This window comes from Canis lupus, chromosome 23 (genome assembly GCF_011100685.1).
Source record: "Canis lupus familiaris isolate Mischka breed German Shepherd chromosome 23, alternate assembly UU_Cfam_GSD_1.0, whole genome shotgun sequence".
In the NCBI taxonomy this organism is placed as follows: Eukaryota; Metazoa; Chordata; class Mammalia; order Carnivora; family Canidae; genus Canis; species Canis lupus.
The window spans coordinates 37743245-37769795 of NC_049244.1; the positions used below are offsets into that span (position 1 = coordinate 37743245).

At 42.6% G+C, this 26551-nt stretch overlaps 1 protein-coding gene across 8 annotated transcripts in view; it reads left to right on the forward strand.

The window, feature by feature from the left end:
* The first annotated feature begins 1524 nt into the window (after positions 1-1524).
* ZBTB38 (zinc finger and BTB domain containing 38) overlaps positions 1525-26551 on the forward strand; it is a 133274-nt gene continuing 108247 nt past the window's right edge. For 2 of the 8 annotated variants that reach the window (XR_005377090.1, XR_005377092.1), the window contains exons 1-2: positions 1543-3964; positions 13400-13642. The gene's annotated coding sequence lies outside the window, so the exon portion shown is untranslated. Of the gene's footprint in view, positions 3965-13399; positions 13643-26551 lie in introns of all 8 variants that reach the window. The other 6 variants (XM_038571079.1, XM_038571078.1, XR_005377095.1 and 3 more) reach the window with 5 other exon arrangements.

Sequence of the window (26551 nt, forward strand, 5' to 3'; positions counted from 1 at the left end):
CTGGTCCTACGCCACGCCCCAGGGCCTGGGCTCTGAGGCCTCCTCTTCCTCCATGCCCTAACACGCTGCCCCTACACCTAGCATCTCGGAGATCATCACAAATCGCTGTAATTGCCCAATTACAGTTTACGATCAAAACTGACCAGAAGACCCAAGTCCGTTCTGATCCGGGGCCCCCTCTCCATAAAACAAGGAGCCACGAGAGGACGCGGTGCCAAGGCCACCGCGGTACCCGCGCGCACGTGCCTTTCCCGCGCCGCCGCAACACCGGGGCCGCTACGTGAAAACAGAAATGCGCATGCGCAGAGTAACAGGCGGGAACTACGATTCCCAGAATCCTTCTGGCAGAGACTCCATTTCCCAGAGAGGCCCCTGGGGTCTCCGCCCCGGAAATGCGCTCCTTTTCGAAAGCGAAAGGGGGGCGAGCGTCGGAGTGGGAAGGGCGCGGTGTCGTTTGGTAGAGTGTTTGCCTCCAGAGGTCGGTCGTGAGTCAGAGAAACAGGGACTTTGGAAGGAAAAGACCAGGCCACAGCCCTTCCGCGCCGCTGCCCGCCGAGTTCCGGTCTCCGTGGCCGCCCATCCCGGCGGGGCGCCCCCTTGCCCGCCCGCGCCCCGGCGGCTCTGGAGGTGGAGGCCTGCGGCTCTGCAGTCCCGGGGACCCCTGTTCCCCGCCTCGCCTGCCTTCCGCTGGGAGTTCATCCTGGATGGAATTCTTTTTAACAACTTTGAACATTTCTGCAAAATCTTAGTTGGTCAGTATGCCATCATATTTGCCAAGCAGCATTTTTAAGGAATACGCAGGCCGTTCCGGCCCCGTTAGAAGACCAGGGATATCGAGGAGACCGTATCCGTGAGCTCCGTAGACTAATAATCCAAATATAAATCAGTAAGAAAAAAGCAACGCGATTGAAAAATGGACAAAGGCTATGAACCGGCAATTCACAGAACCAGGAATACGGTTAACAACAACAACAACAACAACAACAAAAAACCACGTTAAAATTTTCAACATTACTAGTAGTCAAGAAAATACAAAACAGTTAAGACGTTTATTTTCACTAAAAAAATACCATCAGATAATTTATTTTTTAAATGGTTCTTTAAAAAAAAACATTTTATTATTTATTCATACAGAGAGAGAGAGAGAGAGGCAGAGACACAGGCAGAGGGAGAAGCAGGCTCCATGCAAGGAGCCTGATGTGGGCCTCGATCTCGGGTCTTCGGGATCACGCCCTGGGCTGGAGGCGGCGCTAGACCCACTGAGCCGCCAGGGCTGCCCCCATCAGATAATTTAAAAGAGGGTTTTCATAGAATTCCATGTTGATTAGGAGTGTAAATTGGTACACTTTTTCATAGGCATTTGGGCTGTGTTTACCACTATTAAAGCGTCTGCATTTTCTTTGAGGTGGGGAGGAGCTGACGGAAGTGGGTGGGGCCAGGGAGAAATAGGCGTAGGGGGGCGGGGCGGGGGTATTAGGCGTAGTGGGAGGGGCTGGCGTAATGCGGGGAAAGAGAGGGGCTAAGGGAGCCTAGAGGGCGGGATCCGTAGGACTGGAAGTGATTTGGCGGCAATAGGATCAACCGGGAAGGGGACCAAGGCTTGGAGGGACCAAGAGGCACTTGAAAGGATGGGGGCGGGAAGTGAGAACACTTGGCAGTGGGAGAATTAAGAGGGATTAGAAACAATTGAAGAAATTTGACGAGAGGGGGATAGGCAGGGATTAGGAAAGTAAAATGGAAACACCTGGCTTTCAGTGATTTGACCTAGAGCCATTGGCATTGCAACCCCTGCTAACATGGAACAAGGTCCCTGTGGAAGAATGAGGTTTGTTAGCAAACAGGAAACACTGACTTTCAGAGTGCTACCGACTGTGCCTTGCAGAGTTCTTTTATTTCCTCTCGTCCTGGCTCGGTTACCACATTGTAGCAACCTGCAATCTTTAAAGACTCCTGAGTCTGAAACCTCTGGTGATCAATGGCTTGTATCTTTCTCATGTGATTCTTAGGTACAACGTGGACATTTCTGCTGCTTCAAGTAGAAGCTTACCTTGTCACTCCGGGAAATGCCCTAAATCCCGAGAGTGCATGAATGATGGATCTCTCTCTTACTAGAGTGCAAATACGCATAAAGGGGTGCAGATCCCAAGACTCCTCCACTTCTGTCTTGGTTTGAGGCAAGCATTCTTTGAGGAAATAGAGGGCCCTGTGGTTACTGGCTTTCTCTGTGGTTCATGCTGTTATCCACACAGTGAATCATAGGGTACCCAGACAGCAAGAATCAACAAAGGGAAAGGGCTGTAAAGGGCTGATTTGTATCCCTAAAAATTCATATTTAAGAATGTGATTGTATATTAAAAAAAAAAAAGAATATGATTGTATTTGGAGATAGGGCCTTTAAAGAGGTGTTTAAATTAAAATGAGATCATTTTAGGTGGACCCTAATCCAATCTGACTGGTCTCATATGAATAGTAACTTGGGATATAAGAAAGACACACCAGGGATTTGCACACACAGAGAAAAGGTCATGTGTGGACACAGCAGGAGGGCAGCCATCTGCAAACCAAGGAGACAGGCCTCAGAGGACAACCAACCCTTGCTGACATCTTGATCTTGGGCTAACATCCTCCAGAACTGTGAGAAAATTCATTTTTGTTGTTTAGACAACCTAGTCTGTGGTGTTTTATTATGCTATCCCTAGAAAACTAATACAGGGGCCTTCACTGGCCTGGGAAAATAAAAATTCAAGTCATCCGGTTAATTATTACAGGGAACTATTTGGAAGTGCTCCCTTTGAGCACTTCCAAGAAGCCCCTGCTGCACTCTCACACACATATTTACATTTGTTCAAGAAATGTGGAGCTTGCTCTTATAGGGTCTTTAAAGTTCTTAGGTGTGTTGTGGGGTCGTCAAGCACAAGAGTCAAGAAAGAATTCTGGAAATGGTGCATGGTGCAATTTAGCAAGTTTATTTAAGTAGCGTAGGAACAGGACCCATGGGCAGAAAGCACTGCACATTTTGCTATGTGAAGTTGGTGTTTATATGCTTACTGCTGGGGGTAGGGGTTGCAGGGAATATTAGATCATAAATGTTTTCTTCAAATTTCTACTCATAAAACTACTTTCCAGGATTTCTCTGGGGCTTATTCAGTTCAATATTAGCTATCAGTGACATATACAGGCAGTCTTGAGACCTTTTAAGAACCTAGCAACCAGCACATATTTGATCCTTATTGGAAATATGCAGGCTAGGGCAGCCCCAGTGGTGCAATGGTTTGGTGCCTCCTGCAGCTTGGGGTGTGATCCTGGAGCCCTGGGATCGAGTCCCATGTCAGGCTTCCTGTGTGGAGCCTGCTTCTCCCTCTGCCTGTGTCTCTGCCTCTCTCTCTCTGAATAAATAAATAAATCTTTAAAAAAAAAAAAAAAAGGAAATATGCGGGCTATAGGTCAGCCTTTTGAGCCAAAAATGAACATTTTTCTGTTTCTATCCCTCATTATTTCCCCTCTGACCAATTTTTGGTCCTTAAATCTTTAAGGTTGTTGAAAGGTGAAGGTCTCATCTTCTGTGATTTCTTCAAGCTGACAGGGGTTATAGAGATGTCCCTACCTATGGACTGAAATTGGTTACTATCTGTCCCTACAACTAAACTATTATGGAAGGCCATTGCTGTAGAGTCCAGAATGAACATCAAGATAAATTTGCTTTGAGTAGTAAGGATCATCTGTCATCTAGGCGAAGGAATCAGGAACTGCTTGCGTGTATTTCAACGATAGAGAAAAAAGTGAAAGAGAACACATTAGGATTATTATTATAATGAAAATAAGAAGAGCAATGAGAAAAAAAAATAATAAGAAGAAGAGCAATGAGAAGACCCTTTAGCGTGGGCCATAGTCCACCTCCTGACCAGGAATGCCATTAAGTGACAATGTAGGGTCTTTAAGAGCACCAATTCAATTATTCATATCAGTAAGTAATCTTGTTATATTTTTGTTATAATTTTGAATGTAAATGCAACATTCCGCTTTAAGAATGGCACATGTTCCCCCTTATGCTGCTATTAAGACATCTAATTCCATTCTCTTTTGTAGAACTGCTTTACACACTTGAGTTATTTCAGGGTTTAATAATGCAATGCTATTTCAAGAGTCATTTAAGGTCTTAATTGTGTATTTATCCAGGGCCTCCGTGTGCCATATGACATCTTCTAAAACTACTGATGGAAGAAAAATAGACATATGGTCAGACCAGTGGAACACAGATCTTATCCATTATTGTTTTAGATATAGAAGATTAGCTGGACTTGTGATAGTCTTAGTTCAATGGCCATGCATCCAGGTATAACCTATAATACATTTTCTAGTCCAAACAGGTGGAAGCCAGGGCCACAAATTTGGCCCACGTAACCATTATGTTCCATTAGGTGCTAGCCATATGATGCCTGGTGGCCTTGTCCAGTCAATAGCAAACCAATCAGTTGCCTGTAAAGTAATGGCATGTTCACAGGCTTCTAGGGGGAGCCATCCCATTTGGTGAGTACCACTGGGCATGAATCAAGAGTATGTTTTTTTCTATTCTCAGCATAGAAGGGCCTTTTGGCTTTGTTGTCCTACCGTGGGAGTAATCATATATATTCATTCCATATTTGATATAATCCTTCCTGGGTGCATCAATAGGAAGGACTAAGTAGTCAGGGAATTCATTGTTGTGAACTTATCTGTAGTTTGACATATTCAGTTAAAATGTTGGTAGTTTGAGGATAAGAGAAAGGCCACTTATGGCCTGGAGAGTCATGTGTAACATTTACAGTATGCCAGGAAGAAACATTCTTTTTAATAATAGGAATATCCCTGTATGTGCTGGTAGTGGGGCGATGTGTCATATTGGCTATGTGTTGATGCAAGTAATGTCAATCTGTACCCTGTAATGGAGAAACCCACCAAGGGAGGCCTGAAGTGCTTGGTATGGACAGTAAGCCACAAATCCAGCATGAAGATTGGTTTTGTAGCTCAGTGTAATGTTGTGCCGTTGTAGAAAATATTTACCAGTTAAGTATGGTTTAAAGATAGCAAAAAAAAAAAAAAAAAAAAAAAAAAGACTTTCTTTTTTTTCTTATCTTATTGTTTGAAGAGGAATTTGAAGTCTTCCACTGGTTCACGGGAATATGAGGACACATAGTCCAGTTCGTTATCATCCTGTGAAAGGAGGTATATGTTTAATTCTAGAAATAAAAGCCCATGTCAAGTGACCTTTTAGTTTTACCACAGTGAGAGTGCTTAATATGACCCTGTAAGGTGCTTTCCATTTAGAAATTAGTTCTAAATTGTTTGCCTTCCAACCTTTTAAATAGACTAGGTCTCCAGGGTTTACTTGCAAAGAATTTTGAATTTCCTTAGGGTCCAATTTTGGCAGTACCTTATTAGCATATTTGTTAAGAGTTTTATGGATTAATCAAGTTTATAATGAAAAACGTGACAGATTATTATAATCTGGGTTCAAGGATGAGTCAGTGGTAAGGAAGGGTCTCTCATATATTAATGTGAAAGGGCTTATCCCTAATCTTTCCCATGGGGTACTTTTTATTCTTTAGAGACCTATTGGTAAAAGAGTTACTCAGTTTTCTTGAGTTTCTATGCTCATCTTGGTGGAATGTCTTTTTAAATTATGGTTAGCCTTGGGGCACCTGGGTGTGGCCTAGTCAGTTAAACCTCAGACTTGATTTCAGCTTAGGTCATGATCTTAGGGTCATGAGGTCTCTCCTTCCTCTCCCTCTGCCTTCCCCCAACACACACTCTTTCTCTACAATAAATTAATAATAAAAAATCCATAAATTACGGTTAGCTTTTTAAACTTTGCCTGGTGATTGAGGGTGTCAGGCTATATGTAAAAAATATTTTATTTTAATGGTTTGGGGCACCTATTGAGTTATTTAGGCTCTAAAGGATGGGCCATTATCACTTTGAAGAGATTGAGGGAGCCAGAACTCGGGGATGATTTTGCTTAATAAAGTTCTTGTTAGTTCAGTAGCCTTTTCTGTCTTGCATGAGAAGTCTTCCACCCATCCAGTAAAGGTAACTATATAGATGAATAAATATTTATATTCTTATAAGGTGGCATTTGTGTGAAATCAATTTGCCAGTCTTCCAGAGGATATGTTCCACATATTTGGACAGGTGTTAAGAGGGGGTGGTCATAATGCATCTTCAAAGTTTGCATGCCTTTTGTAAGATGGCTCTTAATCCTATTCTGTCAAACAAGGGTTTGGTGAAATTCCCTAAAATTTCTCTTCCATATGAGTAGCCTGGTGTAGGCCTGTTGCTAATTTCTGTTTTTCCTCAGGGACAAAGATTCCTCCTTTATCAATCTTATACCATCCCTCCACAGTTTTAGCATATCCTTCCCCAAGTGCTCCATCGTTCTCCTCCATAGTAAAAGTGGGAACAACAATTTTTAAGGGATTTGAGACTGGTATAAGACATAACTAGCTTAGTTCGAGCTGCCACTTTAGCTACCCAATTGTCTAAATTATTTCCTTTAGATTCTAAATTTTTTCCCTTTGATGTCCCCTAAGATACATTACAGCAACTTTTTAGGGAGACAAACTGCCTCTAATAGAGTTACAATTTCAGGTCCATATTTAATAGGGTAATTATGACTAGTTTTTTTTTTTTTTTAATTATGACTAGTTAATAACCCCTTTTCCTTCCAGATGCTACCTTGTGCATAAGGCACAAGGAAGGCATATTTTGTATCTGTATGTATACTGACTCATAGGCCTTTAGCTAACTGGAGACCTCTAGTGAGAGCTGTCACTTCTGCCTTTGGAGCTCAAGTATTGGTCGGTAATGGGTTGGTCTCAGTAGCTTTCATTAAGCTAACAGTTGCATAGCCAGTCTTTCCGTGTCCTCCTACTGTCTGTAAACCAACTATTGGCATTATCTATGGCTTGATCTCTTAGACCTGAAAGCTGGAATAGACTAATTCTATTACCTCTTTACAGTCATGTTTAGACATAATAGTAGCATGCTCTCGGCCAGACATGAGGTATGCCAGGTTTAGGGTTTAACAAGTTTTGAGAACAGTATAGGGAAAGTCTAAATATAGCTTGATATTTAGCCAATGGTCCCCCTGTCATCTACTGATATCCTTTAGTTTCTAAAATTCCTTGAATCTGATGAGGAATCATCACTGTCAATGGCTGTCCCACTGAAAGTTTAAATGCTTCTATTAGTAGTGCAGTAGCTGCTATTGATCAGAGACATGATGGTCATCTTTGTGGGCTACATTATCAATGGCTTTGGAAAAATATCCTACAGGTCTCAACTCATGCCCTAGTTTTTATGCTACTATTCCTAGTTCTTGGTCCATACAAGCTTCGAATACCATACATAAATGGCTGTCCTAAGTTTGGTAGAGCCAGAGCCTGGCTGAGGATAATTTAGTTTTTAGTTGTTTAAAGGCCTCCTGTTGTTCTTTTTCCCATTTTAAAGGCTCTTCATCTGGCCTCCTAGTGGCTAAGACTCCAAACTCTGGAATCCATTAGCAGAAAAATGCAGCCATTCCTAAAAAGATTGAGTTGGTTTTTTTGTAGCAATAGGTCCTATTCTATTGTTGCTCTTTTTCTCTCAATTGACAGGGAACGATGCTCAGGAGTTAATTCATATCCTATGTATTGTACCTTCTGTTTAGAAATTTGAGCCTTTAAAGATAATATTCCATATCCTCTCTCTCCAAGAAAGTTTAGTACAATAGAGTTATAGTCTGAGGACTATTTCATGGGGCTACATGTTGAAGTATCATCAACATATTGTACTGTTGTTCCCTGAGGCCATGTAAGATCTCTAAATTCTCTACTGAGTGCATTGCCAAACAAATGAGGACTATCTCTAAATCCCTGTGGTAGGACTATCCATGTAAATTGGCATGCTTGATGTTCTCCTAATGGAGCCCATTCCAAGGTGAATAGAGACTGGGCCTCTTTGCTTAAATGGATACAAAAGAAGGCATCCTTTATATCAAGCACTGTAAACCATTCTATATTTGAGTCGGTATAGTATTTGAGTCCGTGTAGTATAAGAGTTTGGCACTATAGGGTGGATCGGGACTACAGCTTCATTTATTGCTCTAAGGTCGAGTACTATTCTGTACTGTCCATTAGGCTTCTTAACAGGCAAAATGGGAGTATTATAAAGGAATTGGCAAGGTTTAAGAATTCCATATTTAAGAAATTTACCTATAAGTGGTAGGAGTCCAGCCCTGGCTTTTGTTATAAGAAAATATTGGGTTTTGTGTGAAATAGTAGCAAGATCCTTTAGGCTTATTTTGATGGAGTGGGCCTGTATGTCTTCCCTGGGATATCACAGTTCCTAGCTTATGGGTCTACTTGTTCCCAAATGTCATGGAGGATTTGAGGATGAATGTTTGGTTTTTCTTTGGCCCTCAGGGAGAAGAGACTATCCTGTCCAGTTAGTTTGAACTAGCTTCCCAAATTAAACATGAGGTGCCTTCCCAGTAGGGGAGTGAGACAGGACGGGAAAACCAGAAAAGAATAGGTAATTATTTGGTCTTCAGATTTACAGGTTAAAGAAAAAGTTTGTAAATACGATTTAGGTGCTGCTTCTATTCCAGTAATTTTGTTTAGAAAGACAGGTCAGGCTAGAGTGCTGAGCAAGAACAGAGTAAGTAGCTCCTGTATCAATAAGAAAATCAGTGAACTTATCTCCCACATCCAGGGCAATCTGGGGCTTGGCCGTCTTGATGTTCAAAGGAGCCAGACCAGCCTCAGCCCAATCATGCCATCTCTTCAGGTTGTTGCTCTTGGGTTGGGAAATGAGTTCTTGTCTTCCTCCCTCTCTCTCTCTCTCTCTGGAGACAAGGACGATCTCTTTTCCAATGTCCCTCTGCCTTGCAGGCAGGAAATGGCCCTGGCTAAGAGCATTTATTTGGATATTCTTTACTCCAATGTACAGTTTGGCCACACCTATAGCATAGGGTCTTACCTGTACTTCTGTCTGATACTAGCTTCTTCTGCTGCCCCTGGTTAGCCTGGCATTGTGGGGGATCTGCGGTAGTGGCAGCCAATATTTGAGCCTGCATTCTGCCTGTATTTTAGCCCTACCGTCCTTCTCCTGTTTTATTATTTTTTTAAGATTTCATTTATTTACTCATGGGAGACAGAGAGACAGGCAGAGACATAGGCAGAGGGAGAGGCAGGCTCCTTGCAGGAAGCCCAATGAGGGACTCGATCCTAGGACTCTGGGATCACAACCTGAGCCAAAGGCAGGCGCTCAACCACTGAGCCACTGAGACACCCACATTCTCCTGTTTTAGAGCCATATCTCTGTTATTAAGGACTCCAGAGGCCATTTCTAATGGCTACTGGATTGGAGTTTGAGGGCCTAGGGCCAACTTTGCCAGTTTATAGTGAATGTCTGATGCTGACTGGCTCATAAAATGCATACCTAAGATAGTGTCCTTTGTGGTATGGTTTGGTCTAAGTTTGTGTGTTTACAAACTGCTTCTATTAAATGCCCCTGAAAGAAGGCTAGAAATTCAACATTTTCCTGGGTCACTTCTTTAATTTTATCAAAATTAGCAGGTTTGGAGGAGGAGGCAAGATGGCGGGAGAGTAGGGGGCCTCGTTTCATCTGGTCCTCCAAATTTAGCTAGATAACTTTTAACTGAACACCTATGAATTCAGGGATCCCTGGGTGGCGCAGCGGTTTGGCGCCTGCCTTTGGCCCAGGGCGCGATCCTGGAGACCCGGGATCGAATCCCACATCGGGCTCCCGGTGCATGGAGCCTGCTTCTCCCTCTGCCTGTGTCTCTGCGCCTCTCTCTCTCTCTCTGTGACTATCATAAATAAATTTAAAAAATAAATAAATAAATAAATGAACACCTATGAATTCAACCTGAGATGTAAAGAAAGAACAGCTGGAACGCAACAGAGACAAAATTGACAGGTTTAGAAAATCCTCTATTCATTTCCTCCAGTAAAAGGCAACCATGTGGTCTTGTCTTTCCCTGCCAGGTCTGTCCTGTTGGCAGTTCCAGTGAGGATCAGTATTAGGAACAGCATCTCCTCCTACTGAATAATGATTTCTATCCCTAGTTGCCAGCTCACCTGCAAATTCTTGTGCCCCAGTCCAAATCAGGCCTTTTCTTCTGGGGTACAATAATATGTTAAAATAATATAGATATCCTGCCAGGTTAAATCAAATGTTAGAGACACCTGGTGAAATCCATCTATAAACTTGGATGGATCCTCTGAGTATCATCCTAATTGTTGTTTTATTTGAGCCAGATCTGACATAGAAAATGAGCAATGTACCTTAATTGTGCTCATTTCCCCATTTGCTACTTCCCACGGTGGGTACAATGCTGCCTTAGTCTGAGTATTTGGTAGATATGATGTTCTGCTTCTAGTATGTCCCACTGGGCTTTGAGCAGAAGGTTCCAAAGGTTTATGTGGAGGGGGAGTTACTAAGGGACCTCGACTCGCTTTGGGCTTATTTTGACTTTTTCTTCTGCTGATTATCTTATTTGTCTGACTCAATTGGTTTCTTTGATTGGGGTGGTCTGTAAACAATCATTGTGGGGATCCCTGGGTGGCTCAGTGGTTTAGCGCCTGCCTTTGGCCCAGGGCATGATCCTGGAGTCCCGGGATCGAGTCCCACATGGAGCCTGCTTCTCCTTCTGCCTGTGTCACTGCTTCTCTCTCTCTCTCTCTCTCTCTCATGAATAAAGAAAATCTGTAAAATAATAATAAACAAACAAACAACATTGTATGAAAAATCTAAAAGTGAGGGGCCCTAGAATCTTGGCGGATACATCCTACAAGTCTCTCTTAGATTAAGATCCTGACTCAGTGCCATAAAGGCTTGGATGTAGGGCACTTTGGTCCATTTTCCCTGATACCTGCAAAAAAGGTCTAATTGATAAATAGTATTGAAGCTTAAAGACGCACTAATGAGCCATTTTTCATCATCCTCCAGAGAATATTGAAGCCAGGCATTGTTACAGAAAAAGATGAGGCACTTATTTAAATCCTGTTGTCCAAATTGATTCCATTGTGCTATGAGACAGCCCAAAGAGTAATCCTTTGGGACTGAGGAAGTTGATTCCGTAGTTAATCCCCCTATAAAGAGGAGAGTGCATTAACTAAGAGTCCATTACCAAAATTTCCCTCCACTTCTGAATGGCACACCATCAGAATATTGCTTCCTGGGGTTCAGAGTGGTGGGAAATGCTCCTTATTCTTGACTCTTTGTGTACCTGAGAAAGGGTGTCAGCCTTCCTTCACTTCTCCATTGCATTCTAGGCTATAGTGGCTGCTGGTGAACAGACTGAAACGCCACAGGGATTGGGGCTGCCTCTTTAACATTTTGAGGGAGTCAATATATTTGGTAACCAAATATAATAAGGGTATAATAATACCCTTTGTAAACATAGGTCTAGTATGAATGGATGGGGTAGAGGTCCTAACCTTTGTTAAGAAGGGGCAACTATTTTGTATTGTATTAAGCATCATATATCTAAGCTGAAAGTACTTTCAATTTAAGAGCAGGACCAAGAATGCCAAATAACCCTTGGGTAAGGATAAATGAGAGACATGAAAAAAACAAGAGTGTGGAACTCCTATTTAATCTGGGTAACTTTCTTGGAGTCTTTATCCATGACCCAGCCCCAAGAGAGCGGTCCCTTATTAGGTGAGTAGCACAACTACACAATAGCTCTGATTAGTCCCTTTCAAGAAGCATGCTTCCAGATGTATCTTGGATTTTATACTTATCAAGGGATCACACTGGGTTATTCAGGAAAAAACCTTACATGAGAGTTGTGAGATTGATGGTTGTCCAAACAACTTATGTGGCCGTCCTATGCCTGATAAGAATACATGAATTAAAAGAACAGAAAAAACAAGGAGAATCTGATTTCTGAGCCTAATGCCATCATAGCCAAAGTAATACTGTCTAGTGGGGCAGCAGGGTCCATCCTTTCCCATAGTGTAGCCACCAGCAAGAGGTTCTCCCCTGAGCACTCAAGCAGGACACTTTCCAAAGGGTCATACTATTCAGAACATCTCCAGAAAAGAACAAGTAAGAAGTAGAGGCTGGAGAAATAAAAGAGACTTACCAAGCTGTACAAAATCTTTTGGATTCACTCCATAATCCCTGTATAGAACACTAAAAGTATTACAGGGTTGCTGAGCACAATGGTCAAGGCCTTAGTAAGTTTATTTAAGTACCATGGGGATAGGACCCATGGACAAAAAAGAGTCATATGGATTGATATGAGTAGGGTTATATGGATTGATAAGTATCTGTTAAATAGAGGACATTAGATTAGATATTGAGTCTGGGAAGTCCAGGAACTTGAATTCAATTTTTAGAAGTCAAAACAGGGAAGAAATCAGAAGTCCAAGAAGCTGATTCTTAACTAAGTACAGGACAGCCAAGAGTCTTATGTTTCCTATTAGGTCAGGACTAGAGGTCTGAGTATAGATGAGCCTGAGCCTAAGGATGTGGATGGTGACATGGTCTTGCTAAGTAAGCTAAAAGAATGAAAAGATGGGGAGACAACCTCAGATTAGGGAAAGTGTGAGGGAGTAGGTGACAGACAGTTTTTTCCACTAAAAATTTCTTTGGGCCCTGGTATCCCAAAGAAAGTAGCAAAACTCAGCCAACTCAAGTTTTTTTTTTTTTTTTTTTTAAATGTTTATTTATTTATGATAGTCACAGAGAGAGAAAGAGAGAGAGGCAGAGACACAGGCAGAGGGAGAAGCAGGCTCCATGCACCGGGAGCCCGACGTGGGATTCGATCCCGGGTCTCCAGGATCGCGCCCTGGGCCAAAGGCAGGCGCCAAACCCCTGCGCCACCCAGGGATCCCCAACTCAAGTTTTAACACTGTCTTTTCTTTGTATAATCTCTACCTAAATTCCAGTTTGTTGTTCAGTGTGCCTCCTATATGCTGAGGAATGTTAAAGTCCATGAGGGCATGCTCACTGCTGTATCCTCAACATAATCCCTAGGAGAGTGGCACTCAACAAGCATTTGCTGAATGGATCAATAGATATTTGGTGTGGATAGATGTACGAATCTGTATTGATCCACTATCCAGTGCCCACTCCTTCTTCCCACAGTGATCTGTGATTCCCTCTGTGATAGGTCCATTTCTCCAACCATCTGCCTCTTCATAGTTCTGAAGGTCCTTAGTCATTTGGCTAAAATGCCGTAGCTCTGGAGACTAGGTACTTATTAACTAAACCGTTGTACCACTTATTCTTATAGCCTTAAATTAATTTGGGTTAATTCTTAACTGTTTCCTTTCTGTACATATGTCATTTAATGGTTTGCCTTTATCTGATTTTCCTCAATTTCCTGTGCATTTGTGGTTTCCTACAGGAGCTCTCTACCAGAGGCCTCAGGCAACCATACCAAACGAGCGTGGGCATCTGAGTTTTCTCAGAGGACTCTCTAGGTGCTCTGGGCCTCATCCAACTGATGTCCATCCCAACATTCCCACCCAGGGTTATTTTTGCTAGAGGAGGAAGAATGCTCTCCCCAGATCCAGTTCTTGGGGAAAAGAAGGATTGTTGATCTAGCCAGAGCCCACAAGCAAGGAAGATCACTCTGTAGCAACTAAAGGTGGGTGACTTGCTTTTTCTCCAGTTCAGTGAAAGTGGTCCGTGTCTGCTTGCTTTCCCATTAATTTCATAAGTGTGTTTTTTCCATGTGATCTCTGGCATAAAAAGGAAGGAAATATTTTTGAATTGATAGAGTAAGCTTCATAGGGAACCAAGAGTTCATCCATCATTGACTTCCCAACCTCTAGCATAGTGCCTGATAGGTAGATGTTCAATAAATGTTTGATGCAAGAAGGAAAGGACAGTAGGAGGGAAGGAGGGAAAGAGAGAGAAGGGATTGGAGAATGGGCATAAATGGAAAGAATGTTCATGTATTTTTCAGAAATAATGTGATGATAACATAGTAGTGTTTCCAAAGCTAAGTAAGTGCACTATCACTGATACCTAAAATATATTAGGTCATTTTGCAAAATGAAGGATGTATTTATAAAGATAAAGTAATAGTAACAGCCAGAACAACAATAAATGTACTACTTGGAGCATAAGCATAAAGATAACAGCGGGGATCATAGTTTAAGATAAATTCAAAACTCTATAATGTAACATCTATTTGTTCTATTTATGCCAACAACCAAGAACTTTATGTATAAATGCAAGCTGATCATGGAGTGATAGAATTGACTATAACTGCTTGGCTTAGTATTTAGAAAAGGTTAACCAGTTAGAAATGGTGTGCTGAGGAAATTTACAAATGTCTAAGCTTCCTGCTGTTGAGGGGGATTAACCACACAGTAATTCAACAATGCTCAAAAGCATTTAATACGTCAAGGAAAAACATCTCAGTGTGCGGTGGGGGAGGGGGGGGCAAAAAAGATGAAGGAAATTAGCTTTTTTTTTTTTTTTAAGTATCAGTCTTTTATTTATTTGAGATCATACTGGCTATACAGTTGAAGTCCAGCAAGCCAGTCTAGGTGACACATACTTTGCAAAAGAACACACCACAGTGGCAGAAGTAGAGGGAAATAATTAAGACATATAATTTTTATAAAATCAGGATCTTCTAACTAAGGGATTATTTCTTTAGCAATTCAAATAGCAACATACATTAAAGTTCATAATATTAGGAAAAGCCACTATAATTTCATGTTATTTTAATTTGGGAAAAATAAAATATAACCTAGGAGAAAATCTAAAAACATCTCTAAAGCAAATTCAGAGAAGCTTTCTCTTGCCCACCTGTGCAAAGATTGTGTCATTGAGGTGTCTAATTTGGTTTGAAGGGTTTGCCGGAGTAATTTAGACCATCATCATCAGCACAATTGTATTCTAAAAGAAAACTGTTGGTAACATGACTAGCAAAAACAAGAAACAAAAAACAAAAGCCAAACCCACCATCTTATTTGCTGTGGGTTGTTCCCAAAGTTATAATAATATGATCCAGGCTTTCCATGTACAATACATTTTACCTGTGAAACTGACTAGTGCCAGAGTTCAGTAAATCCCAAACTTCAGTCAGGGATAATTTTTACCCTACCTTTTACCAGGCGTACTGCTACTGACGTGTTTTTTCTCTAAGTAATATTAAGTTTTGTTTTTGTTTTTTTAAGATTTTATTTTTAAGTAATCTCTCCACCCAATGTGGTGCTTGAACTCACAATCCTAAGACCAAGAATCACATGCTGAGCCAGCCAAGTGCCCCAAGTCAAGTTAGTTTTTTGACCTACATTTTTAAAAAAAGATTTTATTTATTTGTTCATCAGGGACACAGAGAGGCAGAGACACAGGCAGAGAGAGAAGCAGACCATCCGCAGGGAGCCCGATGTGGGACTCAATCCCAGGACTCTGGGATCATGTCCTGAGCAAAGGCAGATGCTCAAACGTTGAGCCATCCAGGCATCCCTTGACCTAAATATTTTTATAAGGAAACTTAGTGGATGTTACCACCTAAAATCATCTCAGGCATTCTTTGGAAAATACTTCAATCACGTAGTAATAATCATAATCATAATCATAATAGTGATGATAAGTTAAGACTATTTCCAAACTAATTCTGTGAAATAGAGACAGATTGGTAGGGAAGAAATCAGAGTCCTTAGAGCTCATGGGAAAATGTTGGGGTAAATCATATGCTCAGATTACAGTTTATTCTTTGAGGCTTTATTTAAGAAGTGAGTTAATATTTACATGACATTGAACTTCAAAGTCCAGGCAATAAAGTGGAAAAAAGAGTGAGAGAAAAACAGTTTGTGTCACTTCCTTGCTCTTCCTTGCCCTGTGGTGAGCCACTGGAGAAAACCAAAGCGGAGGGCTTGGGTCTTAAATTACCAGAGTTGAATAATTTCTTATTAAGTTATTAAAATTTATTCTGCTGAAATGCATGTGTTATGTTACCTAACTCACCTTATACTATTCTTGGTGGAGTTTGATTATGTCTTTAAATAGTAATCTTTCCTTAGTGCGAAATTCTTTGCCTTTTTTTGTAGGGATGCAGTCTCTGGTCATGTGTGTCTTTGCCATGATATTCTTGACTTATAGAAAAGAGTGCTGCTATTATAACAAAGTAGGACATTATTTATCTGTATGAGGCAATGAACATTACCAGTTTTCTCAAGTACTTCCTTTCTGATTCTTCTTGTTGAGGGGTTTTCACTCATTCCTGACTTTTAAATTAGGGCAGCCTCATACATAACACTAGCAAGATGGACAAGGGATGGGCCATGTAGAAGACATCATTCTGGGCTTGACTCAAAGGGAATCATCATGCCCGAGAAAGTAGTAAACCAGTGGCTACCTGAAGGGAAGCCACTACTTGCATTTTAAAATCATCATGTAGTGGCATCTGGATAGCTCAGTTGGTTAAGTGTCTGACTCTTAATTTGGCTTAGGTCATGATCTCAGGGTTGTGGGATGGAACCCCGAGTCACGACCCTCTGATCTCCACACAGTGGGGAGACTGCTTGCAATTCTCTCTCTCTCTCTCTCTCTTCACCCTCTGGTCCTCCCCCACCCCCTACCCCAAAGTAAATAAATAAATCTTGAAAAAATAAAGTCTGGTCATGTAGTATTTTGAGATTGCATGTGTTTAGATACATTTGGAAATGTTAGGCCCCATAAAAGGTCCCTTTAAAGTCAGGCTCCATAGTTTGACAGGTCTATGTGTTCATTTTTTATTTTTTAAAGATTTTATTTATTCATGAGAGACACAGAAAGAGAGAGGCAGAGACATAGACAGAGGGAGAAGCAGGCTCCCTGCAGAGAGCCTGATGCAGGACTCAATCCAGGACCCCAGGATCACTACCTGAGCCAAAGGCAGACACTCAACTACTGAGCACCCAGACATCTCTAAGTAATTCCAGTTTAATAGTGAGAAAAACATCAGACAAACCCAAATTGAAGGAAATTGTATAAATAATTGACCCAATATTCCTCAAAACTATCAGAGTCTTCAAAAACGAGGAAAGTATAAGAAGCTATCTATCGCAGCCCAGGGGAGCCTAAGGAGACATGACAACTGAGTGTAATGTGCTCATCCTGAATGCTTTCCAAGAACAACAACAAAGAGACATTACTTAAAAACCAAGGAAATGTGACTATGGACTTTAGTTAAAAATGATGTATCACTATTGATTCAATAGTGATGGCAAGCTTACCACACTAATGTAAGGTGTTACCAGTAGAGGAAAGTTGAGTGTTGGGTATATGAGGATTCTCTCTACAATCTTCTCAACTTTCCTCTAAACCTAAAACTAAAATGAAAAGTTTATTTTAAAAAAGCTGTTATATGCTACTGATGAATTAGTGAGCTCTACATCTGAAACGAATGGAGTACTATATGTTGGCTAACTGAATTTAAATTTAAAAAGAAGAAATAAAGCTAACTTCCAGAGAAACCACTCTGGAAAACTACTGAGACTCTCTGTGGCTCCCAATATTTCCTGAAAATCCTAGGGAAACTTTATAAGCACATCCAGAATTAGTTTGTGCTTTTGGGGCTCAGCAGTTGAGCATCTGCCTTCGGCCCAGTGTGTGATCCCGGATTCCTGAGATCGAGTTCCACATCGGGCTTCCTGCATGGACCCTGCTTCTCCCTCTGCCTGTGTCTCTGCCTCTCTCTGTGTCTCTCATGAATAAATAAATAAAATCTTTTAAAAAAATAAAAATGTAAAAACAAAACAAAACATGGTGAGCAGAAATAACTTTAAAAGCTCACCCCATCCCCTCCCCAAGTTCGCCTCTCAAACTGAGTTCAGCAGCACCAGTTTAGTGACATGTCCGTATGTTCTCCTTGGGTCTCTACTTGCCTGGGAGAGAGCAGTAATCATACAATCAGAATATGATCCATGCTGGTTGTTTGTTTTTAATTTTAAGAACCAAGCTCTAGATGAAGCACAAACAATTCTATTTCTAGAACAAACCATAAAAATTATAAACCTCGGTGCCATGTAACAGTGACAGGAAGGGGGCCAAGCATTAGGGATGGGGCAGAGGAGAGCAGAAGAAGAAGGACATACAAAGTGGCTTAATTTCCTTGTCTATGAGAAAGGAAGCCACACGAAGCCACTTTACACTGATAGGTCAAGAACTAGAAAATTATACTTAAACTTCTGTTGCTTTCCTTTTGATTGGACAGCTTTTGCAACTGTTTAAATTTTTAAAAACCAGGTACATGTTATCATATTTAAAAATTTTAGAAAACTGGTTTGAATAGAAAATCTGTAAAGGGGAGATTGCCCGTTTATTGTAGAAGAGGGGCTGTAATGTCACCAGGAAGTTGGTTTGAGTCCCCTCTTTGTGTATGGGGATGTGCCCAGAGGTGAACGTGTCCAGTGTTGACTGCAGCCAGTGACCTCAAGGAGGTCTGGCCTTCCCGTCAGTGCTGAGTCACTGGCTGAACAGCAGCTGACACGCTCTCCTGACTATAAGGCACCACAGGTGCCCCCTCCGCTCAGCCTCAGACCTCAGGAACAGCCCCCTGGGAATCCAGCGGAGGTGCTGACAAGTCCAGCACAACCTCCCGGAAAGCCTTCCTCCACCTCCAGGGAACATGTGGTGGCTGTCCTGCTTTCTCTTTGTCCCCTTTTCTGATGATGTCATTCTCATCCGTTCCATGGAGCTGTTGGAGGACAGAACACAGCCTCTGGAACTAAAGGACCAGGATGAGAGGGTAGCCACATACTGTCTTGTCCAGGGGGACCTCATGCAGGGCACTCAGACCTTTTATGCCCTGTTTCCCTCCTACCCTCCCATAATATGCCCTCCCCATGTCTGTGGATTCTTTATTGTGTAGGAGACAGAGACACCTGGCTAGCCCAGCTGTGTCACCATCAGTTGATGTCTGGTGAGGGACCTTCTTTATAGCACCTTCCCTCTGGAAGTTGGCAGCAATGGGCCTTGTTTGGGTCAGACTAAGTGTAGACCTCACCTTTACCCAGCTCAGCTTTGGTGTTCACCTCTTCTCCAAGTGTGACTGTGTGCCTGCGAGCGTGTGTGTATGTTACCCTGTAAAGATTTGGGAGAGGTTTCACTCTCAGGCCACTCTTCTTTGAATTCCTTTGGTAAAAGTGTTGTGGTAAACCAAGGCTGAGGCTGGGAGTGACTGGGTTTTTGCCTTCCCTAGATTCAGGCAGGAGAAAGGTCTAAGAAGCACTGAGCTAGTTGCAGACTGCTCTCACTGGCCACTGAACAAGTATCTCATGATCATGTGTCCTTGCTGGAGAGGATTCTTCTGGGAAGTCCTGTGAGTCAGGCAGGACCCCCAGAGTCCTCAGCTGGATGACTTCAAATGAGTCAAGTGCTTTTCTTGATGCCTGATGAATAAGTGGAAGATAATGCAGCTTGCCTTCCCTAGTCTCAAAGGCTTCTGACCCTTTGTAGGGGGCGGTCAGCGGTAGGGAAATGTGTCATCAACATTTCCCTTTGCTGACCCTTGTCTTTCCTGCAGACCCATGTCAAACACCGCCTCTGAGCAGCTTGACGTCTGGTTTCTGCTCTTATCTTGTTTTTCTTTTTCCTAATGTTTTTTTTTTTTTTTAGATTCTAAATTGAATCACTCAGGGCTCTTGATGGTCTCCAAAATTAGTTGAATTTTCCTAGCCAGTTATTCAAATTCTGGCCCCTTCCCATTCTCCCATTTGGAACTCGCCCTGTCGTGTAACTGAATTCATTAGCTAACTATTTCCTATCACAGACGCCTTCACCCTTGTTTGTGCTTCTCCCTTGGTCTGGATGTACCCTGCCACCCCCACTCCTTACATTTTACTTTCTCTTCTTATGTAAATCTGGTCCAATACTGCTGATGCCCCTCCTGCTGCTCTGTGGAGCCTGCCCCAGCTGTTCCAGCCCCAGCCCTGGCCACTTCTTCAATCTCTGAGCCCATAGTCGTAACTGTATTTGTGACACCCTTGCACTTGGCACACACTGTTTGATGACTGTTAGCATCTTATCTGCCCGGTTTCTCCTTTGTGTTATGTGTCTTTCACTCCACTGTATTTCCAGAGTATTTCCAGAGCTTGGGATGGGCTATATAATGGGTGCTCCTTGATGTTTGCCCAAGATAAGGATGAAACAATCTGCCGCCCTGAGCAGTGCACTGAATGCTTGTTCCCAGAGCCCTTGGGTTCTAAAGGAGCCTGCAGCTTAGAGTTGAGGGAAGGGTTTAGAGAGAAGAAATCCAGAGGCGGTTGGGGTTATATATCTCTTCTTTGTTGCTTCGAATAACACTAATTTGAAAAAAAAATTATTGCTAAATATTTGAAAACCATTAGTCTCACTGTTATGTCCATGCTTAATGTGGTAAATGAACAGTAGGGGAAATTCATGCTCACCGGTGAAAGGAGTGCTGGTAGCACTGAGGAACCGCCAGGAAAGGAAGAATTTGGCCCAAAGAATGGGCACTTTACATAGTACCAAGAAAAAAAATGTCTGTCCTACAAAAAGGGATTTAATTAGACAACTGAACTTGCCAAGACCATCTGACTTCTAGAAGTTTGCATTTTTAAAAAATATTTATTTATTTATTTATGATAGACATAGAGAGAGAGGAAGTTTGCATTTTGGGTCACAAAACATCTCAAGTGATTAAAGCTCTATATTAAGGTGTCTAAGCAGTTAAGACTATCTGCTCTGGGCAAGCCCCCAAGAAGACAATGTAAAGCCCAGGCCAGTGAAGGTTTGTTTTTACGCAAAAGACAGAACCAAGGCCGCCCAGCTCAATAAAAAAGGGATGGGGTGGCATAAAGGCATAGGCAAAGTCAGGTGCAGCCAGTGCAGAAAACCTCAGAAGATTGCTCACCTGGTTGGTTGCTCACTTCAGGCTACCTCATCCCTGTTTCTCTTGCCTGTCTCTGTGTGCTCAAGATGGCTACTAGCCCCAAATCTACAGGTCCTTCTGGTACCAGAGACCGTTACCATCTGATGGCAGACTGGCCACCCCTCAGATTCCATTTATAAGAGGGGGAGACCCTGGAGTTGACTGAGTCCAGCCCATGCTAAGTGGTCCATTCCCTGCCTAATCAGTGATGGTGGCAGGGTCACAATGAGATTAAGAAGCCCCAACAGTGCTGGCTGGCTGCAGGACATGAAGTATGGGAGTCTCAGCTTTCGGGGACAAGCAGAGTGTGGGTGGGGAAAAGGTAACTGGTGTTGCAGTCACCCCATGCCTAGCACTCTCTCATGGACACAGAGACACCTGACACTGTACTTTGCAGGAGGTTTCGGCACACATGTCTACTGTGCAAGCACAGCAATGGTGCAGGCAGGTATTTTCACTGACAGATTCCATCAATAATTGTAATGTTCTTCCTTCATCTGGAGGTGGCAATCTCAACTCCTTCCTTTGGTGTGGACTTTGCAGCATAGGATGGGGTCCGGTTGGCCAGTTTCTCAGTTTTAGCAACAGAGAAAGTAAAAAAAAAATATGAGGACTTCACACAGTATAGTCACATTTTAAGTAAAGGGTAATGTTTGAAGTCAGCACGTAAGATGAAAGCATATTTAATCAAAATGTCTCTTGAAAATCCTCTAAATCACCCAATAAAGTATGGGACACATACATTTCTCAGTATGCCCTACACAGCCAGTTTTTCCTCTAGCACCAGAGCAGTCCTTTTTTTTTTTTTTTTTTTTTTTTTGGCTGACAACCAGGCAGTGTGGTTGGCTGGCATTCGGGGGCTGTGCTTTATGAAAAATCTGTAAATGTTAGATCCATTCTCAGCTAGAGAGAGCTGTATGCTAAAGAGGACCATGATAGCTGAGGACCCCTAGAGAAATGCAAGTTCCCCCTGAGACACCTCATCAGAAGAACGTAGTAGTGGAATACCCCTGCCCTGCCTCTTTCTACCCCTCCCCTCTCCTTCTTTCCTTCCTTCCTTCCTTCCTTCCTTCCTTCCTTCCCTCTATCTTACTCTCCATCCCTCCCCTTCCTTCCCTCCCTCTCTCTTGATTGCTTTCTTTACTTTCTTTCATGGATATATAGTTAAATTGATGACTCTTTAGTTGTTTGCAGGATAAGATGTCACTGTAAAAGTACAGTACTTCAAAAAAAAAAAGTACAGTACTTCTGTTTGCCCATTTGGCATTTATGTATCTTTTCTCTCTGGGGATAAGGCACTCTTCCAGGCAGGGACAATGTCTTGTAGTTTGCAGCTTTTCCCCTTTACCTTCCCCAACCCTGGCTCCACCAAATGCAGCCCTTTGTACATACTGTGTCCTGCTTTCATGTTGTTTGCTTACTGGTTGATTTGAACCCTGCTATGCTTGGTTCCCCTACCTGAGAAATGAACCTTAACCAAGGAGGAAAAAGGGTGCATAAAAACAACACTTCTCTGATTGTGAGGGATTAGCTAATTATGGAAGGCTCATCCTTCAGATCATCTCCCTAAAAATGAAAAAATGGATTGGATCAGTGGTTTTGAACTTGGCCATCCATAAGAATCACCTGGAGAGAACAGATTCTGATTCGGTAGCTGGTGAGCAGGTCACAAATCTGCATTTCTAGCACCATGGCTGCTGCTGCTGCCTCATCCCCAACCAGTGTTGATGTTTCCAGTGGGCAAGACCACACTGTACATCATGGGGAAGGGCTGTGATTGGAGGAACAGTCCCATGTCCTTGTGAATGAACAAAGGATTGCAAGACTCCTCAGCACTTGGCATGTAGGTTTCTTGTACAGGCAAAATGACTTAACATTTGCAGAGTGTTTAGAGCAATGCCTGACACAAAGTGAATGCCATGCAACTGTTTTTAAGTAACAGTGCTTTTGAAAGCACATGCCAGTTATCCACTAGTATACTCCTACACCTCTGAAAACATGAAATCAGCTTCCTCAGATGCAGGTGGAATCTTGGGTGGTGACAGCTGGAAAACAAAATAAGAAGCAGCATGAATGTTACTCGTGATAACTTTACCTGCTCAGGAGCACAGACAGCCCACGGGATCTGAACCACATCTGTTGTCCCAGAGGGCATGTTGCCTTGGCTGGGCTGGAAGAGACAGGAACAAATGCACAAGCATAAGCCTCCCATGATGGGCCCCCAGGACCATCACTATTCTTTGCCCCAGGATAGGCCTCTGCTAAGCTCTGTTGTACATTGAACCTGCTCCTAGTCACTATAGACCACATTACTCGTGTTCCATCACAACAGGTATCACTATTTGAGATGATCTGATTGATGCGGATCTATTTGTTATGTCTTCCCCACTAGAATGTAAATGTCCCCATCTCATTCTCTGTACGTTCCAGCACCAAGCACAGTGTTTGACATAGCAGTCGCTCCATAAATATTTGTTGAATGCATGCACCATGATAGTGACCAAGAGTGTGGAATCAAAGGGGGAAACTATAATACTTTGTTTTGCTTATCATCACTATTCTATCATTTCTGTAGGCTGGAAGCTGCTTCCCAAAAGCAGAGGGTCTGAAGGCAGATTGTCCTGGGTGGGAACCGTGGGAAAGGGGCCTTCCCATCTTGCCTCTCAGCCCTTGCCTGACTGCCTTCCAATGGGACATTTGTCTAAAAGTCTTAATACAGGGACGCAAAATAAATAAATAAATAAAATAAAAAAATACAGGGACGCCTGGGTATCTCAGTGGTTGAGCATCTGCCTTTGGCTCAGGTCATGATCCTGGGGTCCTGGGATTGAGTCCCACATCAGGATCCCCCATAGGGAGCCTGCTTCTTCCTCTGCCTATGTCTCTGCCTCTCTCTCTGTATCTCTCAGAATAAACAAATAAAAAATCTTTAAAAAAAACAAATTAGAAGTCTTAGTGCAAAGTATAAGGTAGCTGGTGCCTGGACAACCCTTATTCTTAGAAATACTCACATACTCTAGATGGGAGGCACAAAACCCAAGCCACTTGTGCTTCCCTGACAGAGCAACTGGCATGCTTTTCAACTTACTTCTCTTGACTATTGATTATAAAATTTACTGTCTTATATAATGAGTTGGAACATGGGCTGAGCATCTCAGTAGCTCAGATCAGAGAGAAAATTCTTAATTGGGGGCGGGGAGGGTCACAGATGAACTCATAAGTACAGTGAACCCCAGCTTTTGGGCAGTGTTTCTCACTAGGACCCTAGTTGGCATCTGAGCTGGGATACAGGTTGTGTGGTGGGACTGTCTCACACAGGCAGACAGTTAAATCCCTTGTCCCTGGGGAACTAAATTTTGACAACCAAAAACAAAATGCCGTCAAGCATCCCCTGGGGGTGACTGCCCCATTGGAAAACTGCTAGTTAGAGGACAGTAAATTGCTTCATTTTACTTAAATGGGCGTTTTAGCATCATCTTGTTCGGGCAGCTTTAAAAAGTAATTTTCAATTACAGAAGTAATACATTCATTCTCTTTGTAAAAATAGATTCTAGATCAAGCTGGTCTCCTTTGACGCCCACTTCCAGTTTGAGTCACTGCCCCACCTCTCAGAGGAAACACGCACAACCGATATGGTTTCCATCCTTCCAGACCCATTTCTATATGTTTCCGTATTTTTAGAGAAACCTGTATCCACATATAGTGGAGTGTCGTTGGGAGTGTGTTTGTGCTGGATATTTCATCTGCAACTGGAGATTTTCACTCAGCAATACGTGTTAAAGACCCCTGCATGTCTGAACACGCAGCAACGCCTCATCTTTTGCAGCGGCTGCACGCACTTTACCGTGTCGAAGGGCCTCTGAGCAGAGAGCTGTAAAGGAAATTACTACCCTAGATGAGGCGTTGCCTGTGGTCTGGTCACAGGACCAGATTAGACAAAAGCTGAGGTCATTTTGAATCATTGCCTCCAACCCTGCTGCTGTCCGTAGAACAAAGCAGTGCCTTGACTTGAATTTGGAAGTAGTATCTCTGAGCCCAGTTTTTCTGGCTGGTATATAAACCCAGCTCACTGAGTCTTCTGCGCTGAAATGGATTCATTTTCTTCCTTAGCATCTAGTGCCACTTTCTGTCAAAAAGCTCTGGTTTTGGGATCCCTGGGTGGCGCAGCGGTTTAGCGCCTGCCTTTGGCCCAGGGCGCGATCCTGGAGACCCGGGATCGAATCCCACGTCGGGCTCCCGGTGCATGGAGCCTGCTTCTCCCTCTGCCTGTGTCTCTGCCTCTCTCTCTCTCACTGTGTGCCTATCATAAAAAAAAAAAAAAAAAAAAAAAAAATTAAAAAAAAAAAAAAAGAGCTCTGGTTTTAAGAGAACAGGTTTGATGATTGCTTGTCCCTCAACCAAGTCATGCATGAGGAAGGGTATTTGTTTTTATGGCTAATTACAGGTCTATGAAGTGAGCACCTGATATCAGGTGCTTTCATCTCTTATCTCTAAGCATCCTTCACAGTAGGTATTAATAGCTCATTTTTATAAATGAGGAAACCGAGACCTAGAGAGATTTGATGATTTGCCCAAGGCTGTTCAGTTAGTAATGGCAGAGCCAAAGCACAAATCCAGGGCTTGCTCTCAGATGACAGATTATGATATCACCAGCTTATTTATTCATTCAGTGATATCTACTGAATGTTTATAATGTGCTGGAAATGGTACCTAGCATAGGGATGTAGCAGGAAACAAGCAATAAACAAAGGCGAGATCTCTGTCCTCTTAGAGCTTGCATTCTAGTGGGGGGAAACAAGAACTAAATAAATACAGACTCTAATTTAGGGAATGCTAAACACCATGAATGAAAATAAAGCAGAACAAAGGGATAGTAAGTTGAAAGGAGGCTTCTTTAGAAAGATGGTTGGGTTAGGCCTCCCTGAAGTGGTAACATTCAAGCAGAGACATGAATGAAGCAAGAGAGTCAGCCATGCTGAAACCTCAGGTGAACCAGTGTTGCAGGCTAAAAGCAGTATGTGCAAAGGCCCTGAGGTAGAGCCTGCTGACCATCCTCAAGGAATATATGATCAGACTGGAGTTAGCAAGGCAGAGAGAGAAAGAGGTGGTAAGATTAGAGAGGAAGCCAGGCCTGATCACCTGAGCAGGCCACTGGTGGGACTTTGGATTGATTCTGAATATGTTTAGAGGTCCTTGGAGAGTTTTGAACAGGAGAGTGGTAAGATCTAACTTAAGTTTTTAGAGATTCATCCCGGCCCTTATGTGAAGAAAACAGTGTAGTGTAGATAGAGAACAGATTCAGGGACAGCAGTTAGGAGGCTGCTGTAGGAATCCTGGGGAGAGAAGATAGTGGTTCGAATCCGAGTGGTAAACTATGGAGAGGGTAAGAAGACATTAGATTTGGAATATGTTTTGAAGGTAGAAGTGATAAGGCTTTTTGACATATTGAATAACTTTCAAGGAAGAGGAAGAGTTAAGAATGACTACTAATAGTTATGCTGGAGCATGTCTTTGGAGGTAGTGCCATTTACTGAAATTAGAAACCCCAGTGGGGTGCCTGGGTGGGTCAGTCTGTGAAGCATCCAACTCCTAATCTCAGCTCAGGTCTTGATCTCAGGGTCTTGAGTTCAAGCCCTGCACTGGGCTCCATGCTGGGTGTAG